This window comes from Carcharhinus amblyrhynchos, chromosome 13, assembly GCF_965287045.1.
Source record: "Carcharhinus amblyrhynchos chromosome 13, sCarAmb.v2.hapA, whole genome shotgun sequence".
NCBI lineage: Eukaryota > Metazoa > Chordata > Chondrichthyes > Carcharhiniformes > Carcharhinidae > Carcharhinus > Carcharhinus amblyrhynchos.
Window position 1 is genome coordinate 80,068,454 of NC_137336.1, and position 19,697 is coordinate 80,088,150.

The following is a 19,697-nucleotide window of genomic DNA, read 5'->3' on the forward strand; positions in this document are numbered from 1 at the left end:
TTTCTACTTTGGTCTCCCAACTTCTGCAGTATTTTGCTTTTATTACGCATTAAGTCCTTAGAAGCAGTTTGAACAAATCCCCTTCACACAAACGACTTTCTTTGAGATCAGTTTTTTTTGTTATTGTCATTGTTCTGTATGATGGCAATGTTAACCTTCTCGCTCAGCTACTCCAACCCTTCTGTCGTCTATTTCATTGTTCTAATGGTTTGAGGTGAGAGGAGACAGATACAAAAGGTCCAGAGGGGCATTTCTTTTTCACACAGATGGTGGTGAGTGCCTGGAGCAAGCTGCCAGAGGTAGTAGTAGAGACGGGTACAATCGTGTCTTTTAAAAAGCACTTAGACCGTTACATGGGTAAGATGGCTAAAGAGGGATAAGGCTAAACACGAACTAGCTTAATTGTTAAAACAAAATGAGTAGCATGGACAAGTTGGGCCGAAAAGTCTATTTCCATGTTGTAAACCTCTTTGACTCTATTATGTTTTTACGGTATTTGCCTAGGATTAAGCATAACATGGGGTACAATATCTGTTTTCCTCAGTTTGGCTCGGGTGTGTGTCTCTTGTGGGGACCATGAATTGAATTCAATTGGAAATTGAATTTAGTTTTTAAAGCAAGTAAGGAATGCAGTTTGGTGCACCAGGTCCTCAAACAACGTTAGTTTTGTAACTTTAAGAATGAATTAAAATATATTTTAAAAACTTGCAATTTAATAACTTTTATATCAATTGAGAATAAACTTATCATTTATAGTAAGAACCTGTAAAAACAGAAGCAGACTTACAATGAAACAGACCAATAGGGCAATGCTGGCCACTAGCTGTGGGGCTCCTGAAAGTTCTGCATTTGCTGATAGGCGCAATACATGTTAGTGAACTGATCAGTAGGCAATGCAAAGTAACTTCATGCTCTTGTGAGTCGTGTCCGCCCTGAGCTGAAGTCGTTGAGGTGACTGCATTCGGGATAAGTGTTTTTTTCTATGGCGCTCTTAAGTAAAGGATGTGTTATTTGTGTTGAAATTTAAAGCAATCGTTTAGATTGGCCTTTGTCGCAATTTAAAAAGAAATGACAAAATCATGAATTTCCGCCGAATGAAACCTCAGGACGGAGAATTCGCACTGGAAGAGTAAGTGCAGCTTGTCCCGTACTTCCCCCTGCAGGACCTCGGTTTCCGCCAGGCAAAGAGCCTGCCCATACCACCTGAGCCACAGGTAGAACACAACAAGGCGTTGGATAAAGAACTCACCGGCAAATGAGGAACGCCCTGTCCATGTGGCATGTCACTATAGATGCGTTGTTTTCTCTTACCACCCCAGGTCAAATTGCCCCTGACACTGAAATCCACATTGTAATTCCCCCACAAGACATCGAGACCAGAGCGTCCGAGTGCTCTCTGTGAAAATGCTGCTCTCCAGGAGCTTATTATGGATCTGCAAGACAGTGGTTTTCAACGGCTGGAAACACCATAGCAAGACTGCCCCAAACACACAGCACCAGCCCTCCTGCGGCACACACACACACATTCGCGGTCATAAAACACATCACCAGCAGTGCCATTTGAGGGGCATACAGTAGTGTAGTCGTGGCCGAGTGGTTAAGGCGATGGACTAGAAATCCATTGGGGTTTCCCTGCGCAGGTTCGAATCCTGCCGACTACGTCTTTTGCATTCACTTTCATCGCGTTACTTTTGGCTGAAGCTTCCATGATGGTCAATGATATCCAATATCTTTCAACAAAATGAATTGTTTTTCATTCTTGTTCACGAAATTTCTGCTATAATTAAACCAAACATTATTCAGATTGGCCACCTCTCCCTTTGATTCACTCTGAGATAAAAAGAAAGATTTAAATATAAATAAAGGTGCAGAGCAGGGAAAATTGAAGCAGGGTCACGCCATTCGGCCCTTTAACTGTTTCCCTCAATTTGTAATGATCATGTTTGAACATCTCAGGTGCCTCGACCTGCCCAACTTCCCTGAATTTCCAATCTAAAACTCAATTTTCTTCTCAAATGCGTTTAGTAACTTGTACTCCACAGATTTCTACAGAAAAGGATTCATAGGTTCAATAAGTGCGTGTGTGTGTGACAGAGAGAGAGATTGTTTGTGTGTCTGCCTCTCTTTGCGTGGGTGTCTGCATATGCAGCTTCTTATCAACTGTGGCAGAAACCTTCCTTCTGACAAAACCATTAAATGATTTGTATGGAACAACTGGGAGATTCTTCAGACAGGATGATATCACTGTCTCACTGTTTGATGTGCAAAACTTGACATCGACAAATCCCACATCTCCTGGAATAATGCGAAATAACCATTTTTTTCAATTTTCAGATCCCTTCCTCCCCTTCACTATGATCCTCGATATTTCAAAAAAAATCCTGCAACATACCGATAGTTTATTGCAGAAGGTAAGGGGGCATGGAGTTGGGGGTAGGGTGTTAGCGTGGATAGAGGACTGGTTGTCAAATAGGAGGCAGAGAGTGGGGGTCAATGGGTGCTATTCGGATTGGCGGATAGTGACTACTGGAGTGCCCCAGGGGTCGGTGCTGGGGCCTCAGCTATTTACCATTTATATAGATGATCTGGAGGAGGGAACCGAGTGTAGGGTGTCGAAATTTGCTGATGACACCAAAATTGGTGGAAAGGCAAATTGTGCGGAGGGTGGTGAGAGTCTACAGAAGGATCTAGATAGGCTGGGCGAATGGGCCAGGAAATGGCAGATGGAATTTAATGTTGGCAAGTGCGAGGTGGTCCACTTTGGTAGGAATAATGGTAGGAAGGATTATTACTTACGTGGCGAAAAACTGCAGCAGGCGACGGTGCAGAGGGACCTCGGGGTCCTTGTGCATGAGTCACAAAAACCCAGCTTGCAGGTGCAGCAGGTGGTCAGGAAGGCGAATGGGATGCTGGCCTTCATAGCGAGGGGGATTGAATATAAAAGTAGGGAGGTCTTGCTGCAGCTGTATAGGGCATTGGTGAGGCCGCAGCTGGAGTACAGTGTGCAGTTTTGGTCGCCGCACTTACGCAAGGATATTTTAGCCTTGGAGGGAGTGCAGAGGAGGTTTACTAGGCTGATACCGGAGTTGAGGGGATTGAGCTATGAGGAGAGGCTGAATAAACTAGGCTTGTACTCGTTAGAGTGTAGAAGAATGAGGGGAGATCTCATTGAGACATATAAGATGATGAATGGGATGGATAGGATAGAGGTGGAGAGACTCTTCCTGCTCAGAAAGGACAGTAGGACTAGGGGGCACAGCCTCAAGATAAAGGGGGGGGGGGGCGGTTTAGAACGGAGTTGAGGAGGATCTTCTTCACTCAAAGGGTGGTGAATCTCTGGAATTCTCTGCCCGTTGAAGTGGTGGAGGCTGCCTCGCTAAATATCTTTAAGACGCGGGTTGATGGGTTTTTGATAAGCGAGGGGATTAAGGGTTATGGGGAGAGGGCGGGAATGTGGAACAGAGCCACGACAGATCAGCCATGATCTTATTGAATGGCGGGGCAGGCTCAAAGGGCTAGATGGCCTACTCCTGCTCCTATTTCTTATGTTCTTATGTTTAGCGTTTATATATTAGTGTCACGAGAGGCTTACTATCGGTTACAGTTAGCATCCCCTTGTCGCCAAAATCTGTACACTGAGGGAAAAGTTAGCATGGCCGATGCACCTAACCAGTGCACCTTTCGGGCTGTGGAAGGAAACTGGAGCACCCAGAGGAAACTCATGCAGCCACAGGGAGGGTGTACAGACCGCACAAACAGTGACCCGAGCTGGGAATCAAACCAGGATCCGTGGTGCTGTGAGATAACGATGTTAAACACTGTGTCACCGTATCACCCTTTAAGTACATTATTTGTGTTGCAAGTTTTGCGCCAATGAAATAAATTTAATACATTTTCAGGTTAGGGACCCCATGGCAGAAGCGAATCATTTCAACGATGGACTATGAGAGCAATGTTTGAATATCACACTAAACATCATGTACAGCACATTAGGCCAGTCGCTCATGCGCAGCGCCTTAACCACTCGCTCACCTCAGCTGGATAAAAACAGCCATGTTACATGGATTAAATAGTTGCAACACAATATCAGACATTTGGTCATTCGTTCAATATTTTCACATGCTTAACTGTTTTCTAATTTTCCAACTGATGTAGAAATGAATCATTGGCTGCCAGTCTGTCTGAGGGAAATGCACTGAGTAAATTATAGAAGAAGGTGATGTATTGCAGTTAGACAATATTAAAAGTAACCTCACCGAAGTAGAGGGTGACCTGCGTGTATCTGTAGTGTGTTAATGATGAGGTCGGAGTAACTGTAAGTCATTTTCAAATGAGAGTGTTTCGTGATGCCAGAGGACGTTTCACCGAGCTTTGTAATGCGAATTGTTTTCCTGTGTGTGAGCGTCGCTGGTAAGATCTTCCCTTATTATCAATCCTTTAATGCCTTTCCGTGAGCTTTTTGTGAACCAACTGCTTGGACCGCCACTATGCTCATCGAGTACATAAAAACATTGTGATATTCAGAAAGATTTCCAAGTTTTTGGCTCCGCGAATGTGATAGAATAGTGATATAGTTTCAAGGCGGTCAATTGTGCCACCTGGAGTGAACATTACAGCTACTGGTTTTCCAATGCATTGCCACCATTAGTCTTGCACGTTGGAGAGACTGTGTTTTTGAGGATGCTGAAGAGTGGTGTTTGTCGAGTTCTTGCAGCACATCTGACATATTGTACACACTGCCGTCACTGTGTACTGGTGAGGGAGGGAGTGAATGGTCAAAGCTTCGGAGAAACAGGACAGAGTGGGAGAACTGGGCTGGAGACTGGGTGCAGATGCAGGCACTGTGGAGGCGAACAAACAGGTTCTTGATACGAGTTCCTACCAATCTTTTTTGTGTACTGTTGAAACCGCACTGACCTCCGCATATTTGATGCGCCAACACGTAAGGAACAGATTTTTTTTAGAGTCTCAATGACAGCTGCTTAGTAGGGTTAGGATAAAGTTCAGAATATCCTTGAGGACCTTGGGAACTTTCATTTCTGACTGAACTTCATTGACCTGAGATTTTAACATAAAAGCAGAATTCTCCCTTCAACACAGAAGAGACATCTAGGTTAGAAACAACCTTGTTTCTCTCTCCACTGATGCTGCCAGGACACTGCCTCTGCCCAGATGTTTCTGAATCCTGATGAGGTTTCCAGCTTTTCCTAAATAAATCTGTATATAAAATTAAGGGCTATGTCTATTTTGATATCTGTTGGTGCATTATGATTAGTAATTAATAAAGAACGAAATGCAGGGAGTAGGAAATTGTGAATCTAATTCAAATCTGTATTTATGCTGGTCAAGAAATCCATTTGTAACTGTAGTGTCAGAGAACTGGACTAAACTCCTGATCAGTGCAACATCAGTAAAATTATTACAACAGCAGGTTATTTTCCTACAACATTTTAAAGCTTTTGTTTTAGTATCTTGTGTTTGCATTACCTCTGGTTCTGAATAATTATGATTAACACTGCTGGTGCTGATTGATTTTCTCTGTATCTGTCAACTTTTACAACAAGAAACATTTTGTGTGTCAAATCAGATTGAACTGAGTCGTAGAAAGAATACAGATCCGTGTAACCAGCAGAGATATGAGACACGTTTATATCCAGCACAAGAAGTCCGAATAACATGAACGGGAAGAATACTCTGATTTTTTTTCGAGTAGTGATCAGTGCAATTTAATGGCCTTTGATCAGTATAGTCGTGGCCGAGTGGTTAAGTTGATGGACTAAAAATCAGTTAACATCACCCCGCGCAGGCTCGAGTCCTACTGAGTGCGCTTTTCCTAATTCCCCTTCAGTTTCACCATGTTCTTTTGCGATGGATTGTGCCCTGTTGGTAATGTTGTCCCCACACCTTCCAACGACAGAAGTTATTTTTAATTCTTGTTCACTGAATGTCTGCTTTTGTACAACCAAACATCAACCAAATTCCACAGCCTTCTTTCTGGCCATCTCTCCCTTTGTCACTCCGAAATGGAAATATCAATAAACATGCTCTCTCTGTCAAAATCCGAGCAGCGATAGGTCGCTCGGCCCTTCAACAGCATTCGAATAATGATGATCATATTTGAATATCTCAGAGTCACATTACCACGCTGTCCCCACACCTTTTCCGCGTTTACCTGCTAAAATGTTTTTTTTCTGAAAGGCATTCAGTGACTTATTCTTCATTGCTTTCGATGGTAAAGAATTCACAGGTTCAACATGCTCTGGGTGAACACGTTAATCAGACTGACACTTCCTTCTAAATCTCTCGTCACCGGGCCACACACAAGTAAAAACATAAGAACATAAGAAGTAGGAGCAGGAGTAGGCCATCTAGCCCTTCGAGCCTGCCCCGCCATTCAATAAGATCATGGCTGATCTGTCGTGGCTCAGTTCCACATTCCCGCCCTCTCCCCATAACCCTTAATCCCCTCTCTTATCAAAAACCCATCAACCCGCGTCTTAAATATATTTAGCGAGTTAGCCTCCACCACTTCAACGGGCAGAGAATTCCAGAGATTCACCACCCTTTAAGTGAAGAAGTTCCTCCTCAACTCTGTTCTAAACCGCCCCCCCCCCCCCTTTATCTTGAGGCTGTGCCCCCTAGTCCTACTGTCTTTTTTGAGCGGGAAGAGTCTCTCCACCTCTATCCTATCCATCCCATTCATCATCTTATACGTCTCAATGAGATCTCAAGTAAACACATGCACAGGAGTACGCAGTCATGGAAACTGTCACCTTTGCATCCAGTCTGTCCAGCCCTGTTAGAGTTTCTGACGTTTCAATCAGATCCTTTTGCCCTCAATTTCATTGAATACCGGCCCGATCGATCCACTTATTCTGCACACGACAATCCTAGCATCCCAGAAATACCCTACTGAATATTTTTTTCCAAAAATATACTTTATTCATAAAAATCTCAAATAAACTATTGCAAACAGTGCAGAATTAAAACTATACAAATTACAGTCATAACATTTCAATACTTAAAACTATAGGCATGCTTCAATAAATTACTGTGTGCCGCTATTGCTCAGATTGGCACACAGGTCGAGGGTATTCTGCAGTTCCCGGGCCTTCGGTCTGCCTCCGTTAAGAAACCTTATAGTGTGGCCTTTCCCCATTGTGAAATACCCTATTGAACGTTTGCTGCACTTTCTCTATGGAAAGTATTTCCCTTCTGAGATACGGAGGTCAAACCGGCACGCAATACTCCATGTGCGGCTTTCTATAGCACAGTCGGACTGCAATAAGAGATTCTTGCTCCAGTACTCCAATTTGTTCGAAATGAAAACCAAAATTATGTTTGCCTTCTTAACTGTTTGTTACATTTGCGCGCTTGCTTTCAGTGATCAGCGTGCAAGGACACCAAGTTTACTTGATAATTGAGAATTCTTACGAGAGAATTCCCCAATCTATCGCATTTAGATTATGCTCTGGCGTTCTGCGTCTCTGACAAAGCTGGATGAGTTCCAATGCACCTTCCAACTATTTCCCCAATAGCTCTGTTTTCTGAAGAGAAAGAAGTCCTTGTTTGCTCGAAGCTTGCCTACAGGAAAACAACAACAGTGAAAGAACGGCAAATTCAACAAATTTCTGCAAGAAGGAATAATCCCTCGCTGTCATAGGGATCGAACCTGCACCATTCTCTAACCAACTGAGATAACGATCTCCAGCAGAAAACCTGCAGTAAGAGTCTGTTTTAATGTTTGCATCAGTGTGAGCTAAGTTATTCTACTCCACGTGTGACTCTGTTGATCACTTTGATGCTTCTGTTGAAGCAAATTTTATTTAACAATACAGCTGAAGTACAACAAAGAAAAACACCAGTTGAAATATGTAAGCATGACAACAAAAACTAGCAGTCATCTATTTCCACAGTTTGCATTTTCATAAGAACATAAGAAATAGGAGCAGGAGTAGGCCATCTAGCCCTTCGAGCCTGCCCCGCCATTCAATAAGATCATGGCTGATCTGTTGTGGCTCAGTTCCACTTTCCCGCCCTCTCCCCATAACCCTTAATCTCCTCTCTTATCAAGAACCCATCAACCCGCTTCTTAAAAATATTTAGCAAGGCAGCCTCCACCACTTCAACGGGCAGAGAATTCCAGAGATTCACCACCCTTTGAGTGAAGAAGTTCCTCCTCAACTCCGTTCTAAACCGCCTCCCCTTTATCTTGAGGCTGTGCCCCCTAGTCCTACTGTCTTTTTTGAGCGGGAAGAATCTTTCCACCTCTATCCTATCCATCCCATTCAGCATCTTATACGTCTCAATGAGATCTCCCCTCATTCTTCTAAACTCTAACGAGTACAAGCCTAGTTTATTCAGCCTCTCCTCATAGCTCAATCCCCTCAACTCCGGTATCAGCCTAGTAAACCTCCTCTGCACTCCCTCCAGGGCCAAAATATCCTTGCGCAGGTGCGGCGCCCAAAACTGCACACAGTACTCCAGCTGCGGCCTCACCAATGCCCTATACAGCTGCAGCAAGACCTCCCTACTTTTATATTCAATCCCCCTCGCTATGAAGGCCAGCATCCCATTCGCCTTCCTGACCACCTGCTGCACCTGCAAGCTGGGTTTTTGCGACTCATGCACAAGGACCCCGAGGTCCCTCTGCACCGTCGCCTGCTGCAGTTTTTCGCCCCGTAAGTAATAGTCCTTCCTACCATTCTTCCTACCAAAGTGGACCACCTCACACTTGCCAACATTAAATTCCATTTGCCATTTCCTGGCCCATTCGCCCAGCCTATCTAGATCCTTCTGCAGACTCTCCACACCCTCCGCACAATTTGCCTTTCCCCCAATCTTGGTGTCATCAGCAAATTTCGACACCCTGCACTCGGTTCCCTCCTCCAGATCATCTATATAAATGGTAAATAGCTGAGGCCCCAGCACCGACCCCTGGGGCACCCCACTAGTCACCAACCGCCAATCCGAATAGCACCCATTGACCCCCACTCTCTGCCTCCTATTTGACAACCATTCAGCAGTATGCACTCTTCACAATAACTTCGCAAGACATACCGACTTACGTGAGTTGGAGTCCTCAAGTATTCTTAGCACACTGGACAGAGATAAAGGGAGAGCCCTGCCTTCAGACTCTCAAACATCAGCTTTCAGATGTAAATCTGTCTTCACTCACCAGAGGGATGGAAAAAAAAGAACACCTCTTGTCTTCTATGGAGTTCAATTTCCAGAAAGAGAAAGACAGGGAGCAACAGAGCCACTGATCTTTTCCTTCTTCAAAGTGCAACTGCTTCTTTCCTCTTTTTGTAAGCCCAGCTCCCCCCACCCCCACTCCGCACACACACACACGCGCGGAGCACATCATCCCTGCATCCATTCTGCCCAGCACTTCAAGAATTTCTCATATTTCAATCAGGCACTCTGTCTTCCTTCTAATATCCATGGAATTGAAGCCTCATCGACAAAATATTTTCTTCGACAGCAGTCATGGGGTCCCCCGAAGTAGTCTGGTAAATTTCCCTGCACTCTTTATTTGACAAGTATATCTTTTCTGAGATACGGAGTTCAAAACTATATAAAATGCTCCGCATGTGATCTCTGCAGCGTTCTGTCAAGACCCAATAATAGATCCTTGCTCCTCACCTCCAATTGGCTTGCAATTATCCCCTGAACTGCACATTGATTAGTGCTCAAGGATACTCAGCTTTCTTTCTATATGCAGATTGCTCCATCTAACGCCATTTAGATTTTAACCTGCCGTTCTGCTTTTCGATTGAAACAGGTGACTTCACACTTGTCCACATCATATATCATCAGCCAAATATTTCCCCAACCTCTCAACGAGCTAAGGGGGAAACACGGGATTCGCCTGAATGTGGCGTTTAGAGAAGAACCGTGGGAATAAGGAGAAAAGTTAAGCAGATGGGTGTAAGAAAACCGAACAGGTCAGTACGGGGGTCAACCTTTAACAAACTTCGGAGCTTCACAGAGCAGTTTCACGGGAACTTGGGCACAAAGTTTGCATCGGTCCTTCTAACTTTCACCAATGACCAGTGTTGTTTCGTCAGAATAGCTTTTCTGAAGACTTTCCATTCATACCATTCGGCCAGCCCGTCTAACATGGTGCAGTTTAGTCGGAGATATTGGATTTACAGTCAGTCAGTTTACTATTAGAACGGTTAGCGTATATCTGAAACATAATATCAGTGCGGAACTTCTCACATTTCACCGTGTTTTAAAAAAAAAGTGTCTGACGTTTCAACAACTCCTAGAATAACAGAACGAATACAGAACAGAAGGAGGCTATTCGGCCTATCTTGCCTGTGCGGGCTGTCTGAAAGAAAAAGCCAGTTAGTCCCGCTCCTCTCCCCTTTCTCCACGGGCCTGTGACCTTCCAACATCACGGATTTAATGAAATCCATTATTGATTCTGCTTCCTGCACCCTTTCGGGCAGTGAATTCCAGATCAAACCAGCTCCTGCATCAAATGAAGTATTTTCATTTGCCCTCTGATTATTTTATTTTGACTAGTTACTATTATTCGCTTCTCTCATTGGAAAAAAAGACTATTCTCATTGACGCCAGCTTGTCTCCTATCAGTAATTCAGAAAGGTTCAGCATATCTTTGCGTTCCTTTTTCCCAGCTCAGTCTGCACTTTGAAGCCAGCGGATTGAACATTGCTCGCCAATGGTGTGGTCATTTAGTCCCTGACTTCATTCCCGCAGATATACAATTTTTATCCGCGCTCATTGACTCCTGGATAATTACTTCGAAGTGGTGAGTCTCCTTCTAATTATCTCCTAAGGTTGAACGATGAGGAGAGGCTGAATAAACTAGGCTTGTACTCGTTAGAGTTTAGAAGAATGAGGGGAGATCTCATTGAGACGTATAAGATGATGAATGGGATGGATAGGATAGAGGTGGAGAGGCTCTTCCCGCTCAGAAAGGACAGTAGGACTAGAGGGCACAGCCTCAGGATAAAAGAGGTGCGGTTTAGAACAGAGTTGAGGAGGAACTTCTTCACTCAAAGGGTGGTGAATCTCTGGAATTCTCTGCCCGTTGAAGTGGTGGAGGCTGCCTCGCTAAATATTTTTAAGACGCGGGTTGATAGGTTTTTGATAGGCAAGGGGATTAAGGGTTATGGGGAGAGGGCGGGAATGTGGAACTGAGCCACGGCAGATCAGCCATGATATTATTGAATGGCGGGGCAGGCTCGAAGGGCTAGATGGCCTACTCCTGCTCCTGTTTCTTATGTTCTATATGTTCTTAATGAAAATTAAACGTCTCCCCATTGGAGAATTGAACCCTGATCGCTCACGTATAGGCAGGAATACTGACCACCGTACTAACAATGAATGTTTTGCAGTTGTGTTAAAATGATCAGTGCACACTCCAATAATTCAGAGCAATTAACCTGCATTATGCACAGATGTGGTGCTGGCTGCAGGCAATTTGGCAGTTCTTTTATGTACCCAACAAACTCAAATTATGTAAACAAACTCAAATTAACTTAGGGACAAATTAAGAGGGGCAGCCCCCCAAAAAGGAAAGGGGGGACAGCCCAAACAGAAACCAAAGTCCAAATTTAAAACATTAAATCAAAATATGATTATCAAGGTCTATAACACACCCCAGCCCCTGTGGTGCCCAGTGGGCACGGAAGCAATTTGGCAGCATTATCAAAGTTGAAGTATAAAACAATCCCTTCAGAAGAAAGATGACACAAGTACATTTCTTGAAGGTATCATTATGGAATGCATTATTCCTTCCGATAATTCACCCCATACAGCGCATTTCTCTCAGGGAGATGGGCAGCCTATGATTCACTGGCTTCATTTCGTTCTGGACTGGGAGGTTTGAAAATTATGAAACATGTGAAGATGATGAATAACTGATCCCCAGTTAATTTCTGACCATGAAGTCCATCTAACAAGGCTGCTTTTGTCGGGCTGTACTGGGTGATTGTTTAAGTTATTGTACATGGTGTTTGGTATAAATGTTCAAACACTGCCCACAGCCTCAAGATTCAAAAGATTATTTTCTTCTATTAGCTTCCTGACATGAGAATGTGTTAAATTCAATTAATTAAGCAATGTAAACACAAATATTGTAACCAGATCAATGAAATAATTTTGATTTGTTAAAAAAGAACAATTAAAACAGGATGAACAATAAACACAGAAAACACAATATATAAATAAGCATGCAAAACAGCGAAAATCGGATCAGGAATATGCCATTAGGCCCTTTGAATCTGTTCTATCAATCATTCTGATCATTGCTGCTCATTTCTGAGTCACATTATCGCTCTCACCACAAGCCCTTGACGCATTTCCAAACTGCATGTATATTTTGCATTCCAATGCCGCCAGTAGCTTGTCCTTCACAGCTTTCTGTGCAAAAGAATTCCACAGATTCACCATCCGATGGGTGAATAAATTCTCTTCAAGCCCCTGATGGCCTAATTGCATCCTTATGCTGACACTTTTCCATGGAGCTCAAGCAGCCCCCGTTCATCACCCCCACCTCCAACACACACACACACACACACACACACACACACACACACAATGTCAGGTTAAATCTCATGTCATCCAGGGGGAGGTAGACATGCGGATAGAAAATTGGATTGATCATAGAAGGCAGAGGGCTGTTTTTCAAACTGGAGGCCTGTGACCAGTGGTGTGTCTCAGGGGTCAGTGTTGGGTCCACTGTTATTTGTCATTTATATTAATGATTTGGATGATAATTTAGCAAGCGTGGTTAGTAAGTTTGCAGATGACACCAAGATTTGTGGCATAGTGGGCAGTGAAGAAGGTGATCTAGGATTGCAACGGATCTTGGTCAATTGGGCCAGTGGGCTGACGAATGCAGATGGAGTCTAATTTGGATAAATATGCAGTGATGCGTTTTGGTCGATCAAATCAAGGCAGGATTTACTCAGTTATTGGTAAGGCATTAGAAAGAGTTATAAATCAAAGAGGTCAAAGGGTACATGTTCAAATCTCCTTGAAAGTGGAGTTGCAGGTGGACAGAGTGGTGAAGAAGGCATTCAGCATGTTTGGTTTCATTAGTCAGAACAGTGAATACAGGAGTTGCGACGTCTTGTTGAAGTTGTACAAGACTTTGGTAAGGCCACACTTTGAATACTGTGTACAGTTCTGGTCACCCTATTATAGAAACAATATTATTAAACTAGAAAGAGTGCAGAAAAAATTTACCAAGGCACTGCTGAGAATTGATGGCTAGAGTTACAAGGAGAGGCTGGATCCCTGCATCCAGTCTGCTGAGCAGTGTTAGAATTTCTGACTCTTCAATCAGATCCTGTCTATTTTTTTTGTTTCTAATTTCCATTGAATAGGAACCTAATCGATGCAATTCTTTCTCTTATGGCAATCCTGTCATCACAGAAATCAACATTTTTTCTGTACTGCCTCTTTGAGATAAGAAGATCAAAACTGCATACTATGCTCCAGCTCTGGTCTCTCCAATGCTCTGAGACCACAATAAAACATCTTTGATATGTATTCCAATCCGCTTGTAATGAAAATCGAAGTTCCAATTATCTATTTTAATGCTTGCTGCTACTGCACTCTTGTTTCAGTTTGCAAGGGCATTCAGGTTCCTTTGCACAAGAACATCTCTCAATCTATCACCGTTCAGATTTTGCTCTGCTGTTCTGCTTTTCTGATCGAGGTGGATAACTTCACACTTTAAGTGTAGTTATTCATATCACAAGCAGGCTAACATTAACACTGCAATGAAGTTAGTGCAAAAATTCCCTAATCACAACACTCCAGTGCCTGCTCAGGTACACTGAGGGACAATTAGCACAGCCAGTGCATCTAACCAGCATGTCTTTCAGACTGTGGGACGAAACACACACAGACATGGTGAGAACATGCAGACTCCACACGGACAGTGACCCAAGCCAAGATTTGAACCCAGATCCTTGGCGTTGTGAGATTAATTGTGCTGCATTGGCCAAGTATTCCCCAATCACTCAAATAGCACAGGAGGGAAAGGGATATTTGCAGGAAGCTGACTGACAGAAGCAATCATGCTAACGAGTGGTGAGAACCACCAGCTTAAATTAACATTGCAATGCAGTTACTGTAAAACGTTCAACAGATGCCCACAAGGAAGCTTATTGGTCAGTACAGGGATCAAACCCACGACCTTGGCATTATTAGCACCACGCTCTAACCATCTGAGCTAACTGACCATTCCAATACAATAGAGCTTGTATCGATCCATCAAATGAGCGTCAAACTGCACCTCGAAGTGGGCGTTAGATGATAATTTTAGTTTTGCCCTCCTACCGAGCACATTCTCTTTTCTAAAACCGAAATTCAGCTCACCACTGAGCTGCACTGATATTGATTTCCCGGCAGCAATCTAACTTTTACAAACATCCAATCTTCAAAAAGCAGCTTCAATGGGAACTTGAGCACAAATATTACATCCCTCTCTCAAACCTTCACCAGTGACCAGCGTATATTGTTCACTGTGAGTTGCTTTTCAGAAGGTTCACCAATCATAGCACTCTGCCAGCTCATCCAATTCATGCAGCTTACTCAGAGATATTGGGGGGTGACATGGATTCAGAGTCAGTCATTTATGTTTAACATTAAGACATTCGGCCTTCTTGGGCTATTTTTCTGAAAGGAACATCCAATTAGTTTCACTCCTCTTCCCTTCCCCTATAACCCTGTAACTTCCCGACATCACGGATTTAATCAAATCCTTTCTGAAAGTTATTCGCATCCACCATCCTTTCAGGCAGTGAATTCCGGATCAAAACGATCCCCTCAATCAACTAAAATTTTCTCATTTCGCCCTCTAATTAATTTACTTTTCCCCCTATTTCTCGCGCCTTCTCTCAATTGAGAAAGGTTATCCTGATTGACTGCATCTGGACTCTGATCAGTCATTCAGAAAGTTTCAGCATATCTTCTCATTCTGTTTTGTAGCTGAGGCTATGCTGGAAAGCCAACAAATTGAACATTGCTCGCCAACCACATTCTCATTTGTTCCCTGATTTCAATGTGGCCGTTGCACAATCTTTGTCTGCACTCGCCATCTACGGGATAATTAGTTTGAAATGCAAAGTCTGCTTGCAATTATCTGTTAACGAAAATAAAACTTCTCCTGAATTGAACCCCAGGTTTCTGCATCACAGGCGGGAATACTAACCATTACACTAACAAGGGATATGTTCGTATGATCCGTGAACAATTTAATTTTTGCTACTCTACAAAATCTGTCAAATTATGTTCATGGCTATCATACATTCCAGGTTAGGAGAAAGAAATCTTTGATTTGATTGTGGAAAAATTTTCAAACATCACGGAGACAGGAAAGCACAGAGACACATTCACTCGAGTGAGTTTTCCAGTGGCGGACTGGAGATAGAGTTTATCCAGTTACACAGCCTGAAAAGAAGAGCATGATTCACCTCAAAGAGAAACTTCACACTTTTTTTCACAAACTTCACTGTTCAGCTAGAGATGCACAAGGAGCGGGTGATCAGATTGTCCATCCCCCCCTTGAAACAGTCACACTGGGGGCAAGAGTCACTCAGCTATCCAGCTGAATCTCACACCAATGAATTCAAAATGAGGAGAACCCATTTATAAGTTCTGGTTGTGGGCAAAGCTTTTAGAGGCCACGCTGTTCAGTTCAACATCAGGGATCTGGAACAGAAGGACTGTCCACATGTGCCAAGTTTGGAAAAAAGTTCAGATATTCATCTCTGTTCACGACACACCTTGATGTGCATACAAGGAAGAGGCTGTTTACTTCCATGGGTGTCAGAAGAGATTTAGGTGTTCATCCGATCTCATTTAACACCATGATATGCACTCTGGGGAGAGGTTGTTCACCTGCTCTCAGTGTGAGAAGGGGTTCACTTTGTTCATTCCACCTTGTTGAACACAAGCAGCTTAATACTAGAGGGAAATCATTCATCTGTTCCACGTCTGGAAGGGATTCAGTACAGCAATCCATCATCCGACACACAGCAGATTCAGTGTTGAAGACAACTATTCACTTGCTCCATGTGGGAGAAAATAGTCAGACATTTAACAAGCCTGCTGTGACAACTACAGCTTCTCCCAGGTGGATGAGGTCATTCTTCCACTCTGTGTGTAGGGTTTCACTCAGTCATTCCACCCGTAGAGACACCAGCAAGTTTACAGGGGGACCATTCACCTGCTCTGTGCGAGAATGGATTCACTTGGTTAGGTGCATTGCCCAAACAAGCGCCAGAGTGTGGCGACTACAGGAAATTCACAAGAACCTAACTCCACTTTCAGAGACAGCAACAAGTCCACAAGTCACTGCAAAGGTTGGATTTTGCCTTTAATTCAGCTATTAATCAAATCCAGGAGTGAACCATGTTCATCCTGACAAAATTTTGACTTCCTGTATTTCGGTTTGGTGTCCGAAGCAACACCTTTGTTTCCATCTCGAGTACCAAATCTTTGAGAGGGGTCGTACTGATCTCCTGTTACTGACAGCTGGGGATGGGGGCATTTTCGAGATAGAAAGCTGACAAATTGTCTGGAAGTCAATGCCACTATTTCAGGATTCAGAAGAGATGGCTCTTCTGACATTAGATGCACTAGAATATAAAAAATGTAATCCCAATATTGAAGAAAGACTGGAGAGAGGAAATAAGGGATCAGGCAGCAACCAGGCCTGACATCAGTCATTGGAAAAGTACTGGAACCCATTATAAAGTAAGTATTAACATTACACTTCGGAAATCATAATATGATCAGACAGCTCAACATGGTTTTGTGAAAGGGAAATCATGTTTGATAAATTTAGCAGAATTTGATGAAGAAGTAACTAACAGCTTAGATCAAGGAAATCATGAAATTTAGTATGATTAAATTGTTGGTAAGTAATTTGACAAGGTGTAACACGAAGGACCATTGCACAATATGAAGGCTCACGATGTTGGGTGCAAAATATTAACACGTATAACAGCAAAAGAATAGAAAGGAATGTGTTGTTTCCAGGCTGGAAGTCTGAGTGCAAGGACCAGGTCTGGGGTTTTGGATATTTACAATTTGTATTCATGACTTTCTTGAAGGGACCGAGTCCAATGCATTCAAATTTGCTGAAGGCACAAAGTTGCATAGCCAAGTAAGCTTTGAAGAGGAGACAATAATCCTTCAAAGGGACATGAACTCAGAGGGAGACAAGATGACTCATTGGGTATAATATGTAAAAATGAGAGATTATTCAATCTATTTCTTGAATGGTGAGAAATTAAAAGTTTGTGGGAATTTGGCTTGGACAAGAAATAAAGGAATTTACCATAAGGCGCACCAAACAATTAAGAAAATCGATTACATGTTTCTGTATGTTCCAAAAGGATTAGATGGAATGAATTTAATGGAAAATTAAGTATGGGCATCAGGAATAGTTATATAAATCATGATGATGAATAATCCCAATGGTGCAGAGGAGGTTTACTAGGCTGATGCCAGAGTTGAGGGGGTTGAGCTATGAGGAGAGGCTGAATAAACTAGGCTTGTACTCGTTAGAGTTTAGAAGAATGAGGGGAGATCTCATTGAGACATATAAGATGATGAATGGGATGGATAGGATAGAGGTGGAGAGACTCTTCCCGCTCAGAAAGGACAGTAGGACTAGGGGGCACAGCCTCAAGATAAAGGGGGGGCAGTTTAGAACGGAGTTGAGGAAGAACTTCTTCACTCAAAGGGTGGTGAATCTCTGGAATTCTCTGCCCGTTGAAGTGGTGGAGGCTACCTCGCTAAATATTTTTAAGACGCGGGTTGATGGGTTTTTGATAAGAGGGGATTAAGGGTTATGGGGAGAGGGCGGGAATGTGGAACTGAGCCACGACAGATCAGCCATGATCTCATTGAATGGCGGGGCAGGCTCGAAGGGCTAGATGGCCTACTCCTGCTCCTATTTCTTATGTTCTTATGTAAATTGCAATTGATATTTTAGGACATTGAAGCAACAATGGCCAAAATCCGGGGAATATTGGACTTCAGGTTCAAAACAACATCATCATAGTTCTTTTTTCTAAACTGTCTTCAAACCTTCCTAATCAACTTGTTCATGAAAATGAGAGGAACTAACATTCTCTAATTCCAGAACGAACGTTGTGCTGTAATTATCTACAATTATGTCCTGTATTCCACTGGCATTTGATAACTCTGGCTGGCATCAGATAACTCAATGTTAATGTTTTGTTGTTGTCTCTGTCCAGACATTATTCAGCATAGATGTAAGTTTTAAAGAAAGAGCTGGAATAACCATAATCTTCCAAGTTAGCTGTTTGCTTGTATTTTTCAAACAGTGTCCCTTAGAGTTAACAATTCTTTATCCACGGTATTAATCAGATTTGAGGTGTTCTCCATCTCATAGAACTGCAAGTGTCCTCTGTGTTCTCCAGGTAAAGAGCCTGCCACATGGGCCTCATGGCTTGGACATGTAGAAGACCACGGGCTGCTGGTTAACATGCTCACTGACAACCAAGGAGGCCATTCCCTAAGTGGTGTGCAAGTAAATGTACTGTTTGTTCTCACCACCCTGGCTCACCGCTGTCAAATTTTCCGCAGCACCGAAATCCACTTCCAAATTCCCCTAAGATATCAAGGTCGGACTATCTAAGCACTCCCTGTGAAAGGGCTGCTCCCCAGGGGCTACGATCTTATTATGGCAATTTGAGACAGTGGTTTGCAACCAGTGTGTTGCAAGTGTGCCTTGTTTAGAGACATTCTTCATTTAAATAGCCTGTGCCAGGAGAATCTACTAGTATTTTTTAAAATTGTTCCCTTAGAATGAGTTGAGTTTTAGATTTTGTTTGCCAGAGAATGTGTCAGTAGTTCGAGATTCTTACCAGATAATGTGTCAGTGTTTACATATCAATTGAAGCAGAGTGTGTCAATGTTTGGAAATCATCCCCAGAGAATGTGTCAGTGTGCAAAAGAAATTGGCCCACAATAATTTCTCTGTATTTAGAGCTACTCACGCCCCAGGGAATGTGTCAGCATTTAAAGATTGGTTCCAAAAGAACAATAGGTATTTTGAGACTAGTTTCTGAAACATTTTACAGTATATAAAGGATTTTGCTCAGGGAATCCTCAGGATTTTGAGCTTCTTACCAAAAGGATGTGCCAATGCTTTGAGATTGTTGCCCGAAATGTGTAATTGGATACAAAAATCTCCCTGCAGAATACAGGAACATTTATATGTTGTTTCTAGAAGAATGTGTCATTATTTAGAGATTTCGATCAATTCAGTGGTGCTTTGTTTTAACTTAAATTAACATTCATTGAGGTATATACTGAGTTCTCCATTAATTTTCCATCATAATTTGTGGACAGAGGGGATGAACATTAGCTAAAGTAAGATCTTTTTGGGGGACGTGGGGGGGGTGGGTTTCAATGTGTGGCATTGTTTGCGGGTTCCAGAAATTAAGGTGAGTGCAGGGCTTCACAAAGTATAAGCCCACCATTGTACAAAGACTTCAAATCTCAAATAATTGGTTCATGATCCAGGATCTGTTAGGCAGTGGTGCACATGTGCAGATTGTAGGGGATTCTGGATCAGCTCCTCATGTTGTAAAGGGTACATATAATATTGTCAGGGATACAAGATTGGATAGTTAACAGGAAACAGAGAGTAGGTATAAATGGATCATGTT

The 19,697-nt window shown here is 42.9% G+C and overlaps 2 non-coding genes across 2 annotated transcripts; one reads left to right on the top strand and one right to left on the bottom strand.

The window, feature by feature from the left end:
- Positions 1 to 1,579: 1,579 nt before the first annotated feature.
- trnas-aga (transfer RNA serine (anticodon AGA)) lies at positions 1,580 to 1,661 on the top strand. The gene has a single exon. It is a non-coding gene; the product is annotated as a tRNA-Ser (tRNA).
- A 12,493-nt stretch (positions 1,662 to 14,154) lies between these two features.
- trnai-aau (transfer RNA isoleucine (anticodon AAU)) lies at positions 14,155 to 14,228 on the bottom strand. The gene has a single exon. It is a non-coding gene; the product is annotated as a tRNA-Ile (tRNA).
- Between the last annotated feature and the right edge of the window lie 5,469 nt (positions 14,229 to 19,697).